The sequence below is a fragment of the Mercenaria mercenaria genome, chromosome 2 (genome assembly GCF_021730395.1).
Source record: "Mercenaria mercenaria strain notata chromosome 2, MADL_Memer_1, whole genome shotgun sequence".
NCBI classification, from domain to species: domain Eukaryota; kingdom Metazoa; phylum Mollusca; class Bivalvia; order Venerida; family Veneridae; genus Mercenaria; species Mercenaria mercenaria.
In genome coordinates, this window is record NC_069362.1 from 101,795,028 (window position 1) to 101,822,488 (window position 27,461).

The 27,461-nt window shown below is 33.2% G+C and overlaps 1 protein-coding gene across 4 annotated transcripts in view; it reads left to right on the forward strand.

Moving 5' to 3' along the window:
- LOC123564734 (zinc finger MIZ domain-containing protein 1-like) overlaps positions 1-27,461 on the forward strand; it is a 273,352-nt gene that overhangs the window by 167,451 nt on the left and 78,440 nt on the right. The window contains exon 1 of one of the 4 annotated variants that reach the window (XM_053537389.1): positions 16,862-17,024. The exons of the other annotated variants lie outside the window; for them this stretch is intronic. The gene's annotated coding sequence lies outside the window, so the exon portion shown is untranslated. Of the gene's footprint in view, positions 1-16,861; positions 17,025-27,461 lie in introns of those variants that run through there. 4 annotated transcript variants of the gene reach the window in all.

Consider the following 27,461-nt stretch of genomic DNA (forward strand, 5'->3'; position numbering starts at 1 on the left):
CCACCGTTGTCCAATAAAAAAGGCCATTCTTTCTCGACCTGTTACATTCTGTTAAGTCTGATATGGCGGATCATTTTCCAGAAAAAAACGATTACGTGATCTGATGCAAATTAAGTACAAGGATGGTCCATTTCATGGAAACCTGTCAAATAGAACAACCAGATCATCCCTTCTGGGAAATCTATTAAATGAACAAATTCAACAAAGAATCTATAACAGTTGACTGTAACCTTATTGTGATGTATCGCTGTGCTTAGATAGCACTTGGAGAGTGTGTTTGCAGAAAACAGAAAATCATAAATAAATACGGGAATATTTGGGAAAAACGCAGAAGCGATACATATTATATTAGAATTATTTTAGCACCAAGACATATTAAGTTATTTCGATTCCTTGTTTTGTGACTGATCTTCGTTGCCAGCGGTAAAAAAAGTTTTGTTTTGCTACTTGACGCGTTTTCGTTGAGGAGCGTCATGTTAGAAAGTCTCAAGTGATTTTCTATTGTTCCGAAACGTGTCGTAAAAATCTAATCAATTGGCAACTTACCCATTCATCTAACCACTTCCTAAACTGACACTGGAGATGAAAATCATGAAGGATAATTACCGCTCTCCTATCAGGTCTTAATGAAACACTCTGTCCACAAACAGTAGTTATACAAGGAAAAGATAAAGTGATTAGGAGAAAATCAAAATCTAATATAGCTTTCGGTGCCATATATTATTTGTAAATATTGATTAAGTGCTTGAAGCAATGTCTCCGTTAGACGACGATTCCCATAAATCAACAAGCTCGATTCACTTCATTTATATGGGTCTAATACGAGACAAACCTTCTTTGTAAGGGCAAGAGCTGTGATTATTATTTGATATAGAATTATGTGAAACACTCAGTCTTGATATCATTGGTGGAAGTCCTCTAACACTGCCATATTCATCAAATATCACCCTTGTCGAAAAAAGTAACGTATGTTGCAATAATGTTTAATACGTAAGATGCCGACCGAAGGTACACAAGGGAAAGAATTTAACCTTACAGTATCTATATCGAAACAAAAAATATATTTGAAGGATTTTCTATATTTAAATTGTATACTTTAAGCTAGTTTAAAAGCGCGCATTCCCTTACACTTTGCAAATGTATAACGTATTGGAGGATGAGGTATATTACCAAATTAGTTTTCAGAACCATGTTTATCTTTCCATAACACATATGATTGTCCATGTCAACATGTTGCAGTATATAACAGACAATATTGTAATCTACATCTACGAAAATGTCTTTGTGGTATCTACGTCGTGCAGACTAACTAACGTTTATATTAAAAACGTATAAAATTTGTATAATTAGGGTTTTCAGAAAATTACCTTGTCTGCCATTTTATTACATGGATAGTGTTTAAATGTCTTTTTGTAGTCTGATTTTCAAAATTTATCCTCAACTAGCCGTTTTCTTGTAGAAAACAAAAACGGAGGTAACGAGGCTGCAAGAATGCCTTTGAATATGTTGGAGATAACAAGGCTGTCAAGGACTTTGAAAACAACGGAGATAATTTAAGGAGTAATTCGAATCGAATTCGCTACCATGCACAAGTGCAATTACAACTTAACTTCCGAGTCGTATTCTATTTGTTTTTGTAACCTAACAGTCTGGTATCATTAGATATTGCAGTCGAGTCGTAAGTTCCAGAAAACTCAAAAAATAAGACCGTGTTTCCGTAGTATATTTGCGATTCACCAAATGCATAATTAACCCGTTGTTTCACGTCATTTTGTCTACAATGGTAGAAGAGTTATGAAAACGTAAAAGAACGTGTACAGAACATCTAATAACTAATCGGATAAGTGTTGAGCATGTAAAATACACTCAAGAACTTTAGAACAGGTCTTCTCATCAAAACGCATTGAAGAATATGATCCAAGAAGATTTTCCTACTTTATAATTATGAAATATGCATAATACTTAAGGGTATTAAGTGGTAAATATTCTTTGCTGCGCCAACCAAGAAGCTCGCATTTGTATATAATTTATTCGGATTTAGGGTGTTGGTAGACGTATAGAATACCGAAGAGATAAATGATTTGACCAGAATTTCCAATGATAAAAGGTTAACGGTTGATTTTACGTTGAAGAACGCAAACGTAGGTGATTTTGATTATAAGAAAAAGTATATTCCAGTGTTTTGTCGTTGAGTAAAATCATTGTTTGATTTGATTATATCACAAGGGCAGCGCCTTTGTGATATATAATAATACACATCTGAACGACAAACAATGAGTTTTTCCAAGAGACAGTCACTTTTTGAGATCTACATTATTTCGATTCTAACGTGTTGTCAAACGCGAAAAGTTAGTCACGGCCTTCTGGTACACGTATACCGAAATAACTGGATGGTGTTTGATCTTGTCGCGTTATAAGGTTTCAATAACCCCAACTTTTGGATACCGGGAAAATTTGAAAGTGAACGTGTAATCGACTTCAACATAATTATAACACATTTAATCTTTACAACTATGCACTGAGAGTTTTGTTATTACATCAAATAAGAAAACGGACTTTGCGTGTACAGGTGACAACGGTTTACACGTCATGTGTCAGAAAAGTAACTACCGTATGGATCAGATTTTATGAGGAATGGAATATATGCCAGAACTGGATGGGCTGTTTTTAAATTTTTGTACAGCTGTCACTCGATAACAAAATATTGTTATTCTTAAAACAGTTTATTAAAACAGTTTATGTACAGTAAAGATAGTTAGACTTTCAAAGGTGTCCTTTGTTTCATTTACCTATAAATCGTATACGTGCTTAGACCTTTTATACAATACTCGTTATTGGAACGTATATCTTTCTGATGGAAGGGAACTAACTTGTATATACTGTATTCCGCCTCCAACAGTTGTTTGAAATATTTTATGGCACGTCTTGCACAATTAACTGGACTTGCTATCAAGATTGAATGCCCTGGAATTACATTATTGCTAAGAAACATTTAAAACGTCTCATGCCTTTTAATTACACATTAACTTAAATTTACTTAAAACAAGAAAAATGACAATTAGCTCTCACAAATTCCCATTGAAGTTACAGCAGCAACATAAAAAATAAAAGTATTTTTAAACAAATCCGGCTTTCCACAAGTAGCAATAGCAGTTCGTTCATAAAAGGAGCGGAAAATGTTGGGTTTTATATTTCATTTGGTTTCAATATTTACAGTAGTTCTGGATAATTTTACAGAACAGAACAGATATTTAGATCTACACGAGCTTGTAATTACTCAAAACTAAAGAAGTTTCATTTTATTGGTGCAACGAGTTCTTGAAATAGTACAATTAATTTTAGGTTGACTTTGTGAGATTCATAGAGTGCACCGCTTTCTTCACCACTAACGAAATACTTCTGTGTTAATTTCAGTCCGAATTAAGCCCTGGCTCAGTTCCTGCAACGCAAACTGTAAACACAATAGATCTACTACAGGAAAACATACTATGTTTACATTATTAATAGTATCATGCCAGTTTATGACCATATCTGTTTATTAACACACCAGCTCTGTACAAATAAATATACGTCAAAGGACATGTGATGATAATGGGCTGTAAGCTACCGCATTTAGAGCAAATTGAGGTCGTCAAATGACCACAGATTTATAGCCCCAGGATTTAATCCAAACAAGAGACAACTAGCAGTCACCAATCCGGCAAAAATCAATTGTTAATCTACGCTCTATCGCTGCCACATAAAGAGTAAGGTGTCCATTGTCCGACTTTTGACCACTGTGTTCAAATTGTACAGCGACATTTATAGAGTTTACTGCTTTGACACGGTTGACAAACAGCAGATGGGGTAAATGTATATGGATTTAAGATGAATTTGTCTATATTAAGTGAAAGAGCATTTGGCAAGGACAGTAACTAAGATTTTCAAGATGTTACAATATAAAAGACTAGTACTTTTTTGTTATTTTGGTTAAACTCGCTTTCTTATTGACATATGAACTTCTTAGTTTTCGCGATATATCTCCTCAATTACTTTTATCGTTAAAACTAAAACAGTTCTTTATTCCATTAATTCACATTTCGGGTATTGCTTTATTTTTTCCTGATGAGTTACCGACATATTTAGTTCATACGGCGATTATTCCAGCTTTTGTGGTTGACGAAGAACCCATGTGTCTCTCCTTACTTTGTTTCGGGCATTGGCTGACCGTGACCTCTGGGTAAAACCACAGCCCTTCCGTAAGCCAGGTGTGATTTCGAACCCACATTGGAGATGGGCAAGTGATTCGAAATTAGTGACTTTAACCGCTCGGTCTTGGAGACCGCCATTATCGTTTTTGAGAGGATCGCGATGAACGACAACTCTTAACACATGCTTGAGGTAGGCATATTAAGTAGGACCCTACCAAGTACCACCAATAATTAATGCATCTAAAGTTTACAGTGCAAGGGCTGTTTTAATTGAGAAAAAAAAGAAATATTCTTTGAAACTTTTTACAACTAAGACAAAATACACTTAATACTTTATGCACATAATAAAACAATTTCAGCATTAGTCGACAAAAAGACATTCACATTCTCAGTATATCATTAATTTTAAGGTGAATACAAACTGATTTTGCAATCTTCGCGAATAGAAATGATACTCCTCTATCACCAACAATATATAAGCTCTCATTTCTTTCCACCTCGGATTAATAATTCTGATTTCGAACATTTCACTTTAATATTTTTAGGTAAGATTGCCAAGAACAACAACTCTTGCTTGATAATACGTGTATCAATGATCAATTCATCTATTCGTTGGCATTGATAGAGGTGGAGGGATTTAAGTTTATATTCGTTTATTTTCACAACGCAGGTTCCTGGATCTGTGAATATCATTTAATGATCAGAAGTTTTAATGTCGCTATGTCTATCACAGGCATATTTTCCATATTTTTATATACACGGAAATGGCAAGTATTTTGTGTAAAACACCTTTCTATTAATACATTATCTAGTTCACAGTTATTCAACATATGATTTATACTGGATTCGAAATGATATCCCCACGGACATACATCATGTATGGTATATATCAATATCTATAAATACACATTGCATTTCCCACAAATAAATCATGTAAAATAACAGAAAAAACCAGTTTCATATAGTTAATGACTTTAAAGACGCCTCGTGCAATTATGGCAAAATATTTCATTTTAGCAACTTGTATTCAGATATTTTAGTTTTCATTACTTAATTTACTCATTAAGGGGACGCATATTGCTACATTCACAGTTCATACAGCAATGCGGAAGGGGTGCATATTCAAGAAATCGATAGTGGGAAAATAAAAAACATATTCCTAAACTGATATAATACTGATGGACACCTGTAATATTCAGTATTTTGTGGATAAGGATGTGGTACTATGAATGTAATAGGAAAACAGAGGTGTTTGTGAAAGTACATTCAACACAAAATATTAAGCTTTTGTATAAGGAAAAAACAGGTTTTTTACAATAACAGTGTTCCAAATAATGTTGAAGGGATGAGATTTTCTTTCTAACACACCAGGTTTGCTTAAACATGTAAAAATTTAACGCCACGTCAGTTCATCTCGGGATGGACGCCATATTTCTCATTGATAAAAAATGTAAACAAAAAAATCAGAGTGGAATTAGCATTGCAAGGACATAACATGACATTCTACACAATGAATACCTTAGAACAGATATCTAAGATGCTACACAGGTCAGGCGGGTTAAATGCATAATGTCGATCACTTGAAATTCATCTTGAAAAGGTGGTTAATTTTAGTTTGTTTACATGGTTTTTAATTTTCCCACGACTTCTCGGCGATTCACTGCAAATGTATTACTGCGCCGGACGAAAGGTAACTCTAATAAACAACGGGAGACAACTTAGGTGTCAGCACGTGTACGATTTTTAAATAAACATGTCGATGATTATAATTTCTTATCAAATAAAGAATCCTATTCAGATATTCGTCTTTAATATTAGAAAATTATTAATTCCTGTGGACATTTGTCAAAAAATATTACTTACAGTGGACTACTTTGCGCATCAAACTGGTTTCCGCTTCAGCTGTGAGGCACTTCCGTTATACTTTTGACAACAATAACAAAACACAAAATGAATCAATAAAGTCACTTATAAACCGACTGCTACTTAAATCAGTGTAAGTAAAGTTGTTGTTACATTATTATACATGTTCGTTACGTTATGAGATAAAGTTTATCTTGAACTGCATAATCCATTAACTACGTTTACATGATATTGCATTTACAACTTATTTCACCCCATTTTTTTACGTGAATGACAGCATTCTCGTGCAACTCGTGCAAACAGAGTTATGAAAAGTATGGTGGAGAATTCAAGGACAAATTATAAATGACATTAAAGTGAGGATAACTGTATATTCGTCCAGTTTTGATCATTGACATTCCTGCTGTGTATTAGTAACTTTTGTGAACAAGATTATAATGTTACTTTTGCACATATACACATTGATTGGACCTCTCAACCAAATTTCATACCTTATTTTAGGGATTTTTAAGACAGTAGATTTTCAAAAGTTTGTTCAATGTGTTTTGATATTTAAGTGCATTGCAGTTCATGAATACCAAGTTAAAAATTAATAATGGCAACATTTCTAGGCCTTTATTGTAAGCCACTAGACTTCTGTAATGATAAATGTTTAATGTATTAAGGGGAATATACTCGTTTAGTTTTGTAATGTGGCATTCCTTGACCACCGTATCTTTTCTTATGCACTACTTTGTAAACAAACTAAATAATGTGTTTTAGCTCACATATGCCAAATGAAAAGCAAGACAGTGAACTTATTTCACATTCTTTCTTTAAATTAGAATCTGTAGGACATTGATAAATGTTTGGACAAAGTGAAGCACTATTATTTTCGCACCAAAAAGTCTTAATTGTTGACTTTGAATGTACACAAGAAGTCTTATGTAATTCAACAATAACTTTCTTGTTTCAGTTTTTCTCATTTTTATTTTAGTGAGCAATCCTTTGTGTACTTATAACAGTTGAAACAGTATTCATTTCATTTACCAAAACCGTGTACTTTTTTGCAGGTAAATTTTATAATACCCCACCCACTTTTTTCTAATTTCAAAGTATGCGTCCCCTTAATTGTGATCCATTATGGTATTTTGTGAAGCAGGACAATTGTCACTTGTGCATGTATAGTTCGTTCTGTAATTCATATCGTCCAAAATTCACAGCGCACAGTTACAAAAAAAAAAAGAAATATTATTTCAAGTCCATTAACAGCTTACAAACAGCCATTTTTGTTTTTTATTTTCCGAGTTTTATTCAATTTTTTTTTTTTTTTGGTTGAAATTCACCTTAATTCATACATGTATTTAGCTCCGTAAATCAGGTCTCAGAGCTATACAGAGAATGATACTACTGATACCATTTGTTATTAGTGCACTATATAGCGATTACCTCACCTAGTGAAGAGGTCATGCACTTAGTAAGTCAGTGTCCTTATAGGGTTTCGTACCTAAATATTATTCCCGATATATATATATAATTATATTCTTTATCAAATGGACAATTTTCACAGAGTTCTACACATAGCTAGACCCATTTAAAAGTACAAGTCATTGCCTCATTTTGAAGAATTATCCCAAAACTGACATAAAATGAAGAGAAAAGTAGGGGTCATGTTTCTTCTAACAGACTTTTTCTGTCACATTTGCTGACCCACAAAGAAAGGTAAAAACTAGCCTGAATTTAGACCTATACGGCCACCTAAAGTGATGAATTAGTGTTCAGTAACCTGTCTTTCCTTACGCGACTAGACGAGATGGTCCTTTAGTACAGTAGGGCATACAGTATATATGATATAATGCAGACATCTGTATTATTTTATCATGCAAAAGCTCCTTCATGTCCTCTTATAGTGAATACGGGCAGTAACTCAAAGTCCAACTTTTTTACCCGCCGTCATACACATTTAGTTGGCACGCACGACAGAATTGAAATATAACAGAGGCTGATAAATTATGGCTATATCTACATACAAAACAAATAACTTAAGGACATTAAAGGAATTTGAATGAAACTGAACCACAGGCACTTGGTTGCACTGATGGTGTTTTCCTAACTTGGCCTGTACCTACTGTTTGTTGGTTTTAATACGTGCACCAGTAGCCTACTTCCTGTATTCAAAAAGTTGATTTACTGTAAGAGAATCCCTTTTATAAATAATGTAAAAATTTTAGGTTTTGGTATATTATATCTATCCTTACTAAGGACCTTAGACCAAATTTTTAAGATTCTTTAAAAAGCGAATTCTTGACGTACCATCAGTGCGAACTGAACATTGCGCAGTTTTCGGCATTAAATCTGTCGCATTGAATGTACACTATTAAGCTAACCCTATAGTGTACTCTCAATACGTGGGACGATTTAATGGTGGCGAATTGGGTGTTTCTGTTACAAATGGCGTTATTAAATTCAGGGGAAGTGACAAATAATCTGAAAGTGTGGCTTTGTCTGGTGTAGATGATAACTTTATTCACGTTACGAAAAGTTTAATCTACCTCTTTAAATTTTTATTGATTATTAAAGATTCCTGCGCTTCTAACCTAAATTTCGTACAAGAAACTGGTACACCTTCATTGCTCCACTTTCCCCGAATTTCCAATAAGTTACATACTTTTTCATAGGACAAAGGATATTATTCTCTCCTAAAAGTGATTAGTGTATATCATATGAACATTAAGCGGCTACCTCGCGAATCCCATATTTATTAGTGTAGGGACAATTAAGAGAATTATTAGCGCATTTGTCATATAATTTAAATCTAAACTTCCAAGAGAATTTCTGTCTAATATCAAACCCAGTGCTTCCGGTTGAAACCTGATACTTACATTCGTCACCATCAGCCTCTCCGAATTATTATGGTATTATATATGCTTTTTCTTCAGGCCACATATTTTATAAAAAAGCACAGCGAATAAATAAGTGGTTTCCATCCTTTCGGGCCATTTAAGCAAAGTGACTGTCTTTATATAGATTTTATCATGACTGGCGCAAGAAATGGATTTACCGGTGTTATTTTCTCAGAAACATAATATGTTTTGGGGCAGTAATGGTTAATTTGGCAATTAGAGAGACTCTAAGACCATTCATATGCTTTCAAAGTAACTAAAGAATTCGCTATTATTTTATGCTTCAGTGTTTTTGCACTAGGTACATTGCTTAATGAATAACCCAAAGCTTTTGCTATACATGTATATTGACAAGTATAACTATGAAGAATGGTATTAATATTTATCAGAGAAATCCTCATATAATATCGGCCTTTGAATTCCATGAAATAAAAGGGATGTTAAAGACAAGAACTGTATAATGACGCAAGCTTGTTTTCGTTTCTTGCAAACCCTTCCCACTACTTCCGGATAAATCTACCAAGACTCTTTATTTCGTTGTATAGTAGAAATTCTTATAAAAAAGGTGACAATGGATTAGTTACTGATTTCCTTCCCTAAAGCTGACTATATCATTACTGACACAAGTAATGGATTTATCCGCCTCTTGTTTACTGGAACCTATATTGTTGACCTGAAATGATTAACGTATCAACGTCATATCGTTTCTCCTTATTGTGTTGGAATCGAGACAATATCTCAACTAGTAGTTGTATACTGCCGCCCAAAAATAACACTTCGTCTGGTGAAAGACCTTTTTTCCTTTTGAGAAATACCATGTTTTACATACACCTCGGAAATTGCTTTTATGCTCTACCTTTCTCCAGAACGTCTTAAAGGAATTTTCGTAGTCGTCCACAGATATAACCTAACCGGAAAAGGTATCGAAAAAATGGTAGTAGCAATGCCATTTTCTTGCGTATACATCGAGAGTTGCGTCCAGACTAGTTCATCTGCTGTTAACTGTTTCTTTGGCATCCCCAGGTCTACTGTGCTCGTAAAGCTGTTGAAAACACTTAACATACTTTTAAATAAGATATATCAAAATAATGTGTAATATTTAGCAGAACATCAAAATATTTAAGACATTGGATAAAATATTGAAACGATATGATTCTGTTACGTAGTTTTATCATTGTCTGGAGTATTTGTTTCTGTGTGTGCTTTAATCTTTACCCTGCTGAATTTCTAAAATGGACTGGTCCATCATTCAGTTTGGGCCATGCCATTTTTTATTCATAGGGATGTTCAATGAAAGCTTACTGACTGAATAGCGAACAGTGCAGACCATGATCAGCCTGCATGAATGTGCAGGCTGATCTTGGTCTACACTGGTTGCAAAGGCAAGGTCAGTTGCCGCCAGCAGGCTAAAGGTTAATGTTTTAGCCTCAGTCGGTCTCGCACAGGTTCCTGGGTTTATATATCAGCCATTCCATTTATCAGTTGTAGAATCAATCTCGATCGGCTGCTGGAGATTGAGACTGGTGTCCGTGCTGAGTCCTTTTGAAAGGAGTCCGATGTCTTGCTCTTTACATTAAGTGTTTATAGAGAATCGTTCTATACATATATTACCTAAATCATATATATTGCTGAAAAGGGTAGTATTCAACCCTATCACAAGCTTAAACAATATACTAGCTGGTCCGGACAAATTTAACGAGTAACGGTGTTTTTGTTGTCATTGTTTACAGAGCTAGCTTTTACAGGGAGTATATTTGCTGTCTCTGGACGGTTACTATTGATTATCATGTTCTGTTGGAAATCCGGCAGCAGTCAACAATATAACTCTTATAATAATTAATCGATTTAGATTTGTAAAACATGGACAATTTTTAATACTTTTGTATTTTCTGGACTTTATGATACTGAGAAGACTATTCTTGGACACGCTCACTGTGCCAGAAACGCCGAGAATTTGTCCATGAATTTTGTAATCGCTTCAGACTCTAAATGAATGTATATATTCTGTAAGATTCAAGCATGCCAGTTTCTAATCTGGCCTGCTTTTTGACAGGTTTGAGCTAAAACCTCGAACCCGGTTTATTTCTTTTAAAGATATGCATAAAAGTAAAAGTTTATGCCGCGTGTATCTCAAAAAATATTTGACCTAGGACTATGAAACATTAAGCATGTGAAGTCGTGCACCTGAGATTATGTTAGAGATTTCATTCAGCCAGACCAGAGTTATGGCCCTTGACTTACTTAAAAAATACATAAGAGCAATAACGTTTGTGTCGCATATATCTTAAAACGTATTTAATCTAGGGCTGTGAAACATAATAGGAATATTATTGAGCGTGAGAAGTTATGCAACTTGGGTTTTGTTAAGGATTTCTTGGGTCGGACCAGAGTTATATAGCCCTTGTTTAAGTAAAAAAAAATATGCATGGAGGGTATGCAAGTTTCCGTCGCATGTATCTCAAAAAATGTTTGACTAAAGAGTCATAAAACAAAAGGAGATTGTAATATAGCATGTGAAGTTTTTCACACAGTGTTCTGTTTGAGATTTCACTCAGCTAAACCAGAGTAACGGTCCTTGACTTACTGAAAAAAAAAAACGTAAAGTGCGTTGAAGTTTGTGTTGCATATATCTTGAAAAATATTTCACCTAGAGTCATGAAACCATGCAGCACCAAAGTTACGGCCCTTTGCTTAGTCTAAAATATGCATTAAGGGCATGAAGCTTGTGTCCCATGTATCTCAAAATGTACTTGACCTAGAATGGTTATAAGAGGTTAGAGGATTTTTATATAGCATGTGAACTTGTGTACCAGGTGTTCTGATTGGGATTTCACGCACATAGACCGGTTATGGTCCTTCCGTTAGTAAAAATACACATAAAGTGCTTAAAAAAAGTTTGTGCTGCATATATCTTAGAAATTATTCACCAAGAGTCATGAAACCATGCACAATGACCAGAAGTGGAGGCACGTTTACCCTACCTAGTTGAAGATATGTCTATCTTTATTTACTTTATTTGAGCTCTCGAAACTAATTTTAGTGACGAACATTCACAGACCAAACCTCTTATTAGTATATTTTTAAATTCTATTATCGTATAAGCCCACCTACACATCAGCTGGTCATTTCTGCTGACTGGAGGTTTGTCGTCAATTTTTGCTATTTAATAAAACTGTGAAGTTGTTTATCTATAAACAGCATCATCTTACGTTATTAACCGATTCTGCTTCAAAGTGTATTTCTGTCTACAATACTAGGGATGTGACTGCCCATCGGTCAAACAAAAAAGACGAAATCAATGGATACCACAATATTACAATTTTTGCACATATTTTACCAAATCTGATAATTTTTATTTCAATATTTTCTGTTAAAAACGAGGAAATCAGAAAAAAAGAGGAAAAAACATCTCTGAATAATAAGTGTACATGTTTGAAAGTTCTCAATGTATTAAATTTGACATCTAGACTTACTTGAAGGTGTTTTAGCTGGGGAATACAAAATTGCACCATTGCTGCATCCACAGTATTTTGCTAAAATCTGCAGAATACATGTTGGCAAAGTAAACTGTTCTATTTATTTCGCATCATGTAGATGCATCTGTATGGAACGCCTTGGGAATTTTCATATTAACATATCAGTGTGGTGTTATGTTAAAAAAGTTATGTTATCATGTCAAAGTGTGATGTTAACTTGTGCAAATAGTGTCTTATTATGTTAACTAGTCTTGTTATCATGTCAATATAAGACACTGTTTGGACAAGTTTCATTCACACTTTGACATGAACATATTAAGATACTGTTTGGACAAGTCAATCCACAATTTGACATGATAGCATAGTGTTTTAACATAAGCTGTCTTGACTAGTTAACACCACACTTGATAACATTACTAGTTAACATTATAAGACACTATTTCGACAAGTTAACATCACACTTTTAACATGATAACTTAGTTTTTAAACATTGGTAAACACAGTTTTGACTGGTTGACATCACACCTAACATAACATGGCTATTTAACCTACTATGACACTGTTTGGACATGTTCACACTTCGACATAGAAACAATAAATAAACATAGAAACTGTCTGGAGGAGTTAGCATCACATTTCGGCGTGATGATTTATAAGTTTAATATAAAAAGGCACGATTTGCACAAGTTAACATCACATTTTGTGATAATAGTCTAATTATTTAATATAATAAAACACTAACTGAACAAATAAACATCGCATTTTAACATAATAACATAACGGTTCGACAAATCAAAGCACACGTTACATGGACAAAGACCCGAGGAAAGTACTTTGTCACGTGCAAAGCCTTTATAAGTAGATCTGTATGGATCTAGGATGATAACTTGACACTTTTGTAAAAGGAGGACTGCTTCAGTTTCCGGCTAATACCGGTTTGCCGCAAAGAAGGCAAAAAAACTTACTCTTGCCTACTTCGTCGGGAAAAACAATGATTTCTTGACTAACAAATGGGGAAGTACCAGTGTGCCTAGGTGGGATATCACCTTTTCGGTTCCCAGGGGAAAGATTTATAAGCTATATGTGCACATAGTGTGCAACCTACTTTTCTGACCAATCAGAGCGAGTTATTTTTCAAAAAATGTGGCTTTTTATTCCTGAAGACCAATGTGACTGTAGCAATAATTTTCGAAGAACAGCTCTACACGCTGAAGAGCGTTGACACGACTGACTCTGCAATTCTGATTGGTCAAACGTAGATTTCACACTATGTCAGATAGTTTATGAAGAGAATTCTTCGAGAGAAAAAAACCTCGGTCGGTCACTCCGCTACGCTCCGTTTCTCTCCCTATCGGTTTCTTTTTCACGAAGAATTCACTTCATAAACTATTTATACCGTAATTTCATACTTTGATGTCATATTAATATGTGTAGATCACATTACCTTCTCATTTTTTCCCTAGGAAATAGGCACTGTGACGTCATAAACTTCACGCGCGCTTTACACGTTGTTTTTTCAGTTGTAGGCAAGAAAAATTATCTTACATGTCTGCGTTTTTCATGCCGGTGTTTTCTTTGTCCTGTCCTTTACAACAGGATCCACTGTGTAGCATTCAACCGACGTTATATCTGTGCGTTTTTGTACCATTGCTGCTTCTTCTAGTGCCAATTTATCTTCGTAGCTTCTATATTGCTTTATGCACTATATCAAATGAAGATACCAATCCCTAACGAAAACTCAAAAACAATGGTAGATCTATGTAAATACATAAAATGACAATTACTGACTGACGTACATTTTAGGATTTATCAAGAACACTATGCTTATCTGAATGCTATATATAAATTTAGGCAATCCTTCCCACAGGTCCGTGGCAAAAAATGGGGAATATATTTTTATAGATTCGTGTTAATTTTGGATTTAGTGCTGTTTTTAACAGTATACACATGTATTTACATGGAGTTTCTTTAAGTAGCACATTTCGATTTTATGCACGTTTCTGAATACGTTTCAGTTCTCTGAGCCCCTCTTGTTATTGACTTTCGCGTTGTTTATCCATGCGCAGGAATTAAACCATGTCCGAGCTAAGATTCACAATAAGAAGGTCTTGTTTTATTTACTCATTAAAAAATTATAATAAAGTTATTTTCTGAATAGTTATGGCAGTCACATTTAAACAACATTATGTAATTGCACCCCACCCACATTTAATATGTAGTTATTTACAATTCACAATTTCCGTTTCTAGTTTCTGTACTGTTTCTAGTTTAGCATTTGTATTTCATAGATATTGAGATTTTTCAACAACTTAAACCTGAACGACAATTTCAAAACTAGTGTAGCTTCTAAATTCATTTTTTTCTCATCCATGATTGACAAAGGGAGGTAATAATATTTTTTTCAAACCCATTTCTAGTAAATTACAGATGAATGCAAACATTCAACAAATATAAAATAATAAGATTTATTTAAATAGTATACCTTAGACAAAGTGCAAAACTAACTCTTGGTTTGACAATCATGATAGGAAAATATCTCCAGTGTAAATCAAACTTGTATAAAGCGTTAATAACCATCTTTAACAATGAAGCTCAGTACAACCGGAAAACTTGCAAAAAAAGCGGACCGCATTGTAGAAATTGGCATTCAAGACTCAAGTTTAAGCACGCAGAAGACTGGACACAATTAGACAATGTAAGTCACTATTCAATTTTAATTAAAATGCTTAAATGTCTGGTGTGAGAGGCATAAAGTTATAAAACTTAGCTGATTAGACGTTATTGGAACTTTAATGCCTGGCATAAGTATAATTTCTTGCGGCCAATATTTCAGAATTTCTATTTGTAATTCTGCGTAGGGTGGGAAAATTTAGCCTGCTGGCGGAAAGTGATTTTGCCTCTGCGACCGATGCAGACCAAGATCAGCCTGCTGATCATGGTCTGCACTGTTCGCTATTGGTCAATAAATTTTAAGTGAACACCCCTTTAAATGATAAGTGATGCTGACCAAATTGAATCACGAACCAGTCCATTTTAGAAATTTAGATGGGTAAGTGTTAAAGTTCATCTCTTGATATGGTCATACATGTCGTTATTATGTGTTTTTTTTTTTATTAATATTCCACCGTTATGTGTTCCATTTTGGGTAATTATATTCCTTTAATTAATATTCGGGTGGTTAATGAACTTCTTCAGTATGAATTAACAAATATTTAAAAAAATCGGGAACACAAGTTAAGTTCAATTTATTTTATTATATTGTAACATATACTGTTTCTTGTTACATACAAATATATTAACATAATTATAGTGACAAGTTTACACAACACAAAGATCCTCATAAATATCATATACATTAGAAAATAAATTGATTTTGTTTGTTTGTTTTGGGTTTAACGTATGTAACGGCGGGAGAAAATAAGTTTGAAGATATCACCTCGTAATGAAATATAGTAGAATATGCATTCGATACGTGAGGTTGAAACTTAATGTATGTAATTATTATATTTGATGGAAGTAAGCATTACAACATAGCATGGAACATAAAATATGTTGACAATATTGTAAGCTGAGAAATAACAGAACGCTGTTGCCTAAAAATGAACATTAGACTGGTGTCCAGCATTTACAGATAAAGAAATATCACATGTAAATACGATAAATGCCACAAAAAGAGGAAAACTCGAAAAACAGATTCTGTACTGCGATTTGAGAAATTTCAGTAACAATATTCTATAAACTTTTATGTATGCCTTAGATATTATTATGTATCTTTGTTAATGTTATGCGAAGGATGCGTGTGCGGAAATGTAGCATGGAATGCAATTGCTTGATTTAAGAAGGACAATATAAATAAACATGCTTGCTGTGATGCATTTTGAAATACGAGAAACCAATTAGTCAATAGAGAAAATATATAAGAATTGTTTACATGGGAATGTTTAACTTGATATGCCCAGATTGGAACATGACTTGTGACATTCAGTTGTGTCTAATATACCTTATCTCACCATCTATACAAAGTATTAGTCTTCAGAAATTCGAATTATTTAATGCTGTTTGATCTCTTCGATATAAACGTATTTGATGATATAAGAAATAACCGTTGCATTTTAAAACGAAACTGGGTATTAAGATAATGTTGTTAGCCTTTTTCCAAAATCGACAGTGATACATTAAATAGCTTTAATAAAGTGATAGATTGACATTCGCAGTGGGCATAAAAAGCATCTGCAAAACATAATACATTGACAGTGACCTAATGATAATATCAGTCTTTCTTTAACAAATTGTAAATGCCGGGAGAGAGAAATCGTCATTCTTTATCGTCTGCTAAGAGATTAACTGCGTTACACACCTCAGTACACAGAATATGCTTTGTCCGGGGCCTAACGGGGAAATGAATATTCATTACCGGAGCTGCTATTGTGTCTGATCCGTGTATCAACTGATCATGGTAAACGCTTTTAATGCTAAGTGGGAAAAGACACGTTATGATCTTTTGTCCGACTTCTGTAGCGAGAAATTAAGAAGTTTAAATTAAAACTTTGCAATTTATGGTGTGCAAGTGTGAACCAAAGTGCATAGACTGATTCTGCGGAATGACAATTAAGGTAAGGGTTGTTTTTTAACGAACTTTTGCAATGTAAACAAATTGGTGTTAATCATGTATGATCTGACGGATCATTGATAAACACGCAGGTATTTTATAGTGTTTAAGAAGCGAGTGATATGGTGTCCCGTGTAAAGCGGTCGTTTCAAATGTTTACTAATTTTCGTGTAAATGTTGACTTTGCAATGGGTTATTTATGGTTATTGTTTATTTGAGGTTTTAGAATTAATGTGACTGGTGTGTAACTGGTGTGATTGATTAAAGATTTGATGATCGGTGTGTAATATAAATATGAGTTATTTTGATGAATATTAAAGCTGACAGCATTATTTATTATTGATTTTAATCAAATTAAAAACACTTCATTAAATATTAGTTAATACATGTAATATATTAATGATGTTGATTTATATCATCAGAACTATAGAATAATTTATCTCTTTACAGTATTTAAAACATACTCGGTTATGCATAATAAATAAAGTATACAAAGAATTAATTAATACATATGTATTTGTTATTTCTTTATAAATGCAAGTATGCAGAAGTTTATTCTATTTAATATTCAAAGTCAAAATGTGATGTGTGTTTAAAATAGGTTATGATATATTAGATTCAGTGTAGTAAAATTCTAAAAAGGGGTTGCAATCTTTTCACCAGAACAGGAATAAATTCTTTCAGAACCAATACCTCTTTACTGTACAAGAAATCTATATGTTTTCTTACTGACTAAAGCAGTATCTTTGCATGTCACCTCTCCAGACCAACAGCCTCTGTACAACTAACTATTTATTTAAGGTAGTGGAGTCATAAATGACATTTGGCAAGTTACGATTTTGGCATTTTAAAAAAAAGAAAATTTACGCAAAGGTGTGTGCAGCAACATTTACGACTGAAGAATGCCAAGTTGTATGAATAGAATACCTAATCATAATCATACGGAAATTGTCGAGTGTCATTATGGGTCTGCTACCTTAAAAATGTTGAATAATGTACATGTATGTATTAATTGCTTTAAAAAGGTTTGATATATGTTATATTTATTTAATTGACTGTGATGAAAGCTAAAAGCTTATTTGAATCACTTTGAGTCTGTTTCCTGGAGATACTAGTATTGGAATCATAGGAGGTGCAGTCTTTGACCCCAGTTGTGCACGAACCCATGACCTCCAAACAAAGCAGACAGCACTTTTACCAATAGAACGCTGTGGTTACACTGTACAGTCAATTGAAATTTCGATCACTTAATTGCACATTATCAGTCAACTACATCAATTTATATTTGAAAACAAATTTGTATAATCGCTTACATGTCAGTTAGATTTAATGTAATTCTAGTAAATTTGTTGCAAATATATGACCTAAGTCGACATGTCAAAATATTGTATATAATGTGATTTCAAAATGGATTATTTAGTTAAACATTGAAATTTCTCTTTAAACGGCTTGGTTAAAGTGACTTGTATTGTAAATCAATCGAGTGTTGAGGCAATCGTATTGTGCAAATAACAGGTAATATAATGATCAGTTGTAACTTATCATTTACAAACTGACTTAAATTTCATTCATGTTATCAAATATTTTAACGATTATTTACGTGAGCAACGGATAAGATTTCCGCATGTATATTGTTATGTGTTGATTTGTTTCTGCTTGTATCTTTTTATCAGCCTAAAGAAGTTACCAGGTAGTAATATGTCAATATTGTAATATGATAAATTGGTGAGATGTTTTCTTTTTTAGTGTGGGTTAATACAGATTCTTTTTTTCAATAGAATTTTAGGTATATAATGTATACAGTGGTTAGTTAACTTTTTAGACCATTTAATACCATGAACCTGTTCTCCACAAGTAAAAGACAACTTCCCTACACAATTAACTGATGACTTGCCTCCACATGAAGCTGACAACTTCCCTCCACATGTAACTGACAACTTCCCTCTGCATGTAACTGGCCTCTCTTCACAAGTAACTGACAACTCTTCACATGTAACTGACAGCTTCCCTGCATAAGTAACAGACAACTTCTCTCCACATGTAACTAACAACTTCCCTCCATATGTAACTGACATCAAGTAACTGACAACTTCCCTGCACAAGTAATTGACCACTTTTCTCCTCATGTAACTGAAAACTTCCCTCCTCAAGTTACTGACAACTTGCCTCCACAGGTAACTGACAATTTCCTTCCACACATAACAGACAACTTCCCTCCACAAGTAACTAAAAAGTTTCCTCCACAAGTAACAGAATTTCCTTCCACACATAACAGACAACTTCCCTCCACAAATAACTAACAAGTTTCCTCCACAAGTAACAGACAACTTCCCTCCACAAGTAACAGAACTTTCTTCCACAGATAACAGACAGCTTCCCTCCACAAGTTACTGACAACTTTCCTCCACAAGTAACTGACAACTTTCTTCCACACATAACACACAAGTTCCCTCCACATATTACTAACACCTTCCCAATATGAAACAGAGTAAGAATCACCTTTAACATGTCTGTAGTCAATCATCACAGAGACAATGTTTTGCTTGGGATTCAAACCTACCTCTTTGACATTGGAAGAGTTATACTGTACCTATTGTGCTAACTGGACAGACTGACCTCAGACTCGTACTGTACATTTTGCACTAACTGGGCAAACTGAACTCAGTTTTCAATGCTTTACTTAGAAATTTAACAATACTTGAAGGAATTTTCTCCACTTATACGTTAGGATATTCAAACATTAAAAATGTGCAAAGATAGTTATTTTCTTAAAGTTTGACAGTTAACCTGTTTAGAAAATACTGAAATTTTCAAACAATTGGACCAGTCTGCCCTCCTTTTTAAGTTAGGAGATGGGTGTGAGAGAGGTGCATATCTACATTGATTTAGATTAAACTCGTTTCTACTGTTTTGTACTTGACTGATTTACCATTAACTTAACAGAACTGTTTGGTTCTTGAACTGAATTTTAAAATTGAAGTACTACTGTTGTAATGAATATTTATATTAACTGTACTACTGTTGTACTTGACTGATTTTATTAATCGTACTACTGTTTGTACTTGATTGATTTAGATTAACTCTTTCTACTGTTTGTACTTGACTGATTTAGATAACTGTTTGTACTTGACTGATTTATATTAACTTGTACTACTGTTTGTACTTGACTGATTTAGATTAACTTGTACTACTGTTTGTACTTGGCTGATTTATATTAACTTGTACTACTGTTTGTACTTGACTGATTTAGATTAACTTCATACCACTGTTTGTATTTGACTGATTTAGATTAACTCGTACTACTGTTTGTACTTGACTGATTTAGATTAGCTCATACTACTGTTTGTACTTGACTGATTTAGATTAACTCGTGCTACTGTTTGTACTTGACTGATTTAGATTAACTCGTGCTACTGTTTGTACTTGACTGATTTAGATTAGCTCATACCACTGTTTGTACTTGACTGATTTAGATTAAGTCATACTACTGTTTGTACTTGACTGATTTAGATTAAGTCATACTACTGTTTGTACTTGACTGATTTAGATTAGCTCATACCACTGTTTGTACTTGACTGATTTAGATTAACTCAAACCACTGTTTGTACTTGACTGATTTAGATTAGCTCATACCACTGTTTGTACTTGACTGATTTAGATTAACTCATACCACTGTTTGTACTTGACTGATTTAGATTAGCTCATACCACTGTTTGTACTTGACTGATTTAGATTAGCTCATACCACTGTTTGTACTTGACTGATTTAGATTAACTCAATAATACTACTGTTTGTACTTGACTGATTTAGATTAGCTCATACCACTGTTTGTACTTGACTGATTTAGATTAACTCATACCACTGTTTGTACTTGACTGATTTAGATTAGTCATACCACTGTTTGTACTTGACTGATTTAGATTAACTCAATATACACTGTTTGTACTTGACTGATTTAGATTAACTTCATAAAACTACTGTTTGTACTTGACTGATTTAGATTAGCTCATACCACTGTTTGTACTTGACTGATTTAGATTACTCAAAAACACTGTTTGTACTTGACTGATTTAGATTAACTTCAATGAATACCATTGTGTACTATGATTTATGATTATCATCCACTGTTTTGTACATGATTGATTTAGATTAACTTACAATAATACTATGTTTTGTACTTGAATGAATTTATGTATTAACTTCGTGTACAAGTAAGTAATTGACTGATGTTTTAAATTTAACTTATATACTGTTATACTTGATGATTAGATTAGTTCATTACATGTTTGTTACTTGACTGTTTAGATTAAACTCGTGTATGTTTGTACTTGAACTGTTTGATTAGCTCAACACTGTTTGTACTTGACTGATTTAGATAACTTCAATAATACTTTTGTACTTGTGATTTAGATAAATCGTGCTACCTGTTTGTACTTGACTGATTTAGATTAAGCTTAACCACTGTTTTACTTGATGATTTAGATTAACTTCAATAATACTACTGTTTGTACTTGACTGATTTAGATTAACTCATACCACTGTTTGTACTTGACTGATTTAGATTAGCTCATACCACTGTTTGTACTTGACTGATTTAGATTAACTTCAATAATACTACTGTTTGTACTTGACTGATTTAGATTAACTTCAATAATACTACTGTTTGTACTTGACTGATTTAGATTAACTCATACTACTGTTTGTACTTGACTGATTTAGATTAGCTCATACCACTGTTTGTACTTGACTGATTTAGATTAACTTCAATAATACTACTGTTTGTACTTGACTGATTTAGATTAACTTCAATAATACTACTGTTTGTACTTGACTGATTTAGATTAGCTCATACCACTGTTTGTACTTGACTGATTTAGATTTACTTCAATAATACTACTGTTTGTACTTGACTGATTTAGATTAACTTCAATAATACCACTGTTTGTACTTGACTGATTTAGATTAGCTCATACCACTGTTTGTACTTGACTGATTTAGATTAACTTCAATAATACTACTGTTTGTACTTGACTGATTTAGATTAACTCGTGCTACTGTTTGTACTTGACTGATTTAGATTAACTTATACTACTGTTTGTACTTGACTGATTTAGATTAGCTCATACCACTGTTTGTACTTGACTGATTTAGATTAACTCGTGCTACTGTTTGTACTTGACTGATTTAGATTAGCTCATACCACTGTTTGTACTTGACTGATTTAGATTAACTTCAATAATACTACTGTTTGTACTTGACTGATTTAGATTAACTTCAATAATACTACTGTTTGTACTTGACTGATTTAGATTAGCTCATACCACTGTTTGTACTTGACTGATTTAGATTAACTTCAATAATACTACTGTTTGTACTTGACTGATTTAGATTAACTCATACCACTGTTTGTACTTGACTGATTTAGATTAGCTCATACCACTGTTTGTACTTGACTGATTTAGATTAGCTCATACCACTGTTTGTACTTGACTGATTTAGATTAACTCAATGTTAATGAAGCTGTTAATTAAGAGTCCACAAATCAATAGATTAAGTGATTTCTATGGCTCCTCAGTTTTCAAAATTGAAATAAAATACACAAAGGAAATTTGTCCAGTGTTAAAAGGAAATTACCAGCGTTAAATTACCCATAATTCATTTGATAGATTTTTAGTGATTTTTGTCAATGGTAAATATTTAACTCTGCTCTAAATTCCAAACAATTTGGAAAATACAAAGTGAAAGGTAAATTGATCTGAAAAATGTGTGCTTAAATACACTTAAATGGTAAAAAAAATAAACATAGATGAAAAAAGTAGTAATTTGGTTCATTTTATATTAGACATTTGATTCTTTCTTGCTTTAACACTTTCAAAATCTTGTATTATATGGTAACGCGACACGCTGCTTTTGATGTAAATTGATAACATTTTAACCATCATAATCTTGAATTTTACACAAATCATGATAAAGCTTTTCCCTTTGTGAAAGTTAAAAGTCCCAAGTAAGAAGATCAGTAATACAAACAAAATAGCTAAAAATGTGCAACGTCTTTTGATAAGACTTAAAAACAAGTTTTATATGGAGGAAAGTTTGTTTAAAGATTTTTTATGCAAATAAAGATTGATTAAGTCTCGTGTTAGGTATCATTTACAATCAAATCAGAAAGTTATGAATTTTTGACTTATTTCTGTTGCATTAAATTGATGTATTTGTTGTCAGCCATGCATTTTCCACAGACAGCATTATTGGCATGTAAACGATGTTTTGCTTAAATTTTTGAGACTACAAAATCTTGAGTTTGATATGCAAATGTTTTGTTGTATATGAATCTCTATTTTTAGCTCGACTATACAAAGTATGGAAAGCTATCCTACTCGACCCGGCATCAGCGTCTTTCCGCATCCCCACCTTGGATAAAGTTTTTATGCACTTTCTCTTTATCTTTGTTATTACTCAATAGATTTGCTTCAAACTTACAATAGTTATTCGTCATCATCACCCACATCATATGGCACAAGTGTTATAAATCTGGCACCAACATTTCATGAATTACCTCCCCCTTTTTACTTAGAATTTCGGGTTAAAGTTTTGATGCACTTTCACTTTATCTCAGTTATTACTGAGTGGATTTGATTCAAACTTTAAATAGTTGTTCCACATCATCACCCACATCATATGACACAAGGTCCATAACTCTGGCACCAAATTTTCATGAATTATGCCCCTTTTTTACTTAGATTTTTATGTAAATTTTGATGCATTTTCACTATATCTCTGTAATTTTAGAAGGGATTTAATTCAGACTTAAAATGATTGTTCATCATCATCGCCTACATCATTTGACACAAGGACCATAACTGTGACACCTGTATTTTATGAGTTATCCCCCTTTTTACTTAAAATTTCAGGTTATACTTTTTATGCACTTTTACTCTATCTCTGTTAAAACCAAACAGATTTGAGTCAAACTTTAAACAGTTGTACCATGTCAACATCTACATCATATGAAACAAGGACAATAACTCTTGCACAATATTTTTCAAAATTATCCACCTTTTTTTGCTTTAAATTTCAGGTTAATGTTTTGATGCACTTTCACTTTATCTGTGTTATTACCAAATGGATTTGATTCAAGCTTAAAATAGTTGTACCACATCATCACCCACAAGGGCCATAACTCTTGCATCAATATTTCATGAATTATGTCCCCTTTTTTACTTAGAATTTTAGGTTAATTGTGGTGCACATTCACTATATCTTTGGCATTACTTTATTTTATGAGTTATATCCCCTTTTTACTTAGAATTTCAGTTTAATTTTTATGCTTTTTATATCTCATTTGTTACTAAATGGATTGAATCAAACTTAAAATGGTTGTTCCACATCATCACTCACATCATATAACACAAGTTTGATAATGCTAGTTCTGAGTTAACTTAAGCCCTCATTTTACTAATAGAACTTCCAGTTCAAGTTGCAATGCACTTTTGCTGTATCTCCAGTATTACTAAAACTTAAAATTTTTGTTCCGAAATAGCTGCATGATATGACACATGGTGCATTACTTTTGCAGAAGTTTACCTCTTATACTGATTTAATGTTTTGAGATTTAAGCTATTGTCCAATATCTTTATCCACATTTGAGTCATTAAACACTCCAGTGACAGCTTCAGCTTCCCCAGATGTGCCTAAGTTCATTAACCAGCATCGAAGTAGTCGAGCGCGCTGTCTCCTGTGACAGCTCTTGTTTTTAACAAGTCTGCTGAAGTCTTGAGAGTACCAGCTTTGGTATATACAGAGCCATCTCTGAAATCCTGTCGACTATTACAGCTTTACTTGAAACATTTAACACTGGTACATAGTTTGAAGGTTCTGATCAAACTTGGTCAGTAGATTCTAATTATTGTCACATATACAGCTATGCTGAGGGAGAAAACACTTTAAATGTTGGACATATTTCAGGGATAATTGTTTATTTCATCTGGCATTTACATGGTCATTTAATACCATACTTTTCATTTACTTAAAATGTACAAACTGTTTACTGGCAGGGATACATTTCATGAAAATACTTTTAAATGCTGAAATCTTTTTAGATTGATGAATTAAAGATCAAGTTCCATTTAATTGTTTTTGTTCATGTGTTAGTACAAAAAAAAAGCCAGTACCCTGTTAGAAGTCATTCACTTGCTTGTGGTATGCGTTTATCCTGAAACATTGGAAAAAATATTAAGTTACAAAAGGAATGAATAACAAAAGTCCATCCCACAACCTTCCTTCTTAAAAGCTTTGTAATTATATAGGTTTAATATTGTTCTTAATAAACCCTAGCAGGAAAACTAGTTAAACGGGCAATTCGGACAAAAAAATTGTCAACTGCGGTGTTAAAATATTACAGTTTAAAATAATCTGAGAGGTTAATGCAACATGGTACGATAACCTTAGATTAATTTTCAGCAATTGATACCTTTTTGCCTGAACCCCACAAATTATCATGTTGTACATGATTCTATTATCATGTTGTTTAATTACATAATTCTATTACCATGTTGTTTAATTACATGATGAAATAATTATGTTGTTTAATTACATGGTGATATTACCATGATGTAAATCATGTATAATTACATGTTGTATACTTTCATGATGTTATTATCATGTTATTACATGATGGAATTATCATGTTTCAGTAGAAATTTCTTTAAAACAGTTGATTTGTAAACCATTTCAAATACTGAACATACATTCTATGCCAAACTTGGTGGAAATGAACATGTTGAAAAATTTTACCCAAACTGTGGGCTAGTAGCTTTAAAGTGTGAAGTATTAAATTGGAAAGAAAGTCTTTGTTGAGAGATAATCATTCTATTACTTGCATCTGAAATAATTATATTTATAGATAAGTATTAATACATTCTGTTCAAAGTATTTGATTTATTAGTAGTGTACCATTTAAGGCGACTGCTATTTTAAGAAAAGAAATAAATATCTGTATTTCATTATCTGATAAATGCAAATGTTGAAACATGAAAGAAGATGCTATTTTATCACATTGCTAATTCGTATTCAATTTTACATGGTAAATATCATAATGTTATTACAAATGGCATTAATTGTCATACAAATAGAGAGAACACTCTAATTAACTTTCAGCATTTGTCACAGATTGTCAGATTTTGTTTATTTATGTATGAAGACGCACATAGTTGCATATCGAACAATGCTGTACTGGTTTTAGCATAGCCTATGCGGTAGGTAATTTTTGCTTTTTCTCTTTTGAAGAATAGGTGTATGTTTATGAAATGTTATGTGAGCATACCTTTTGGTTTCACAGGGGAACTCCCCTCTTGAAAAGTAGAAACTCTTTCAGAATTGCAAATTTACTAGTCCAAAACAAGATATTTTCCATTGTAAAAAACCTCTTTAGACCAGAAACCTCTGTAAGCTGGAAACCTCCTTATACTTTAAGCCTTTCTAAACTTAAATGTCTCTAAACTGCAAACCTGTCTAAACTGGAAACCACCTCAAAACTGCAAATTTCTCTAATCTGGAAGCTTCTCTAAACTGCAAACTTCTCTAAACTGGAACCTATCTAAACTGCAAATTTCTCTTAACTGGAAACCTGTCTATACTGCAAACTTCTCTAAACTGGAAACCTGTCTAAACTGCAAACTTCTCTAAACTGGAAACCTATCTAAACTGCAAACTTCTCTTAACTGGAAACCTGTCTAAACTGGAAACTTCGCTAAACTGGAAACCTGTCTAAACTGCAAACTTCTATAAAATGGAAACCTCTCTGAACTGCAAACTTCTCTGAACTGGAAACCTGTCTAAACTGCAAACTTCTCTAAACTGGAAACCTATCTAAACTGCAAACTTCTCTAACTGGAAACCTCTCTAAACTGCAAACTTCTCGAAACTGGAAAACTATCTAAACTGCAAACCTGTCTAAACTGGACACCACCCCAAAACTGCAAATTTCTCTAATCTGGAAGCTTCTCTAAACTGCAAACCTCTCTAAACTGCAAACTTCTCGAAACTGGAAAACTATCTTAACTGCAAACCTGTCTAAACTGGAAACCACCCCAAAACTGCAAATTTCTCTAATCTGGAAGCTTCTCTAAACTGCAAACTTCTCGAAACTGCAAACCTGTCTAAACTGCAAACCTGTCTAAACTTGAAACCTTTCTAAACTGCAAATTTCTCTAAACTGGAAACCTCTCTAAACTGGTAATCTGTCTATACTGCAAACCTTTCAGGCTTTCTAAAACAGCAAACCTCTAGACTGGAATCATCTAAACTGGAACCTTTTCTTAACTGCATGCCTGTCTAGACTGGAAACCTCTATAAACTGGAACCTCTCTAAACAGTAAATGTCTCTAAACTTGAAACCTTTCTAAACCAGAAACCTCTCTATACTGACTTACTCATTTTCTTC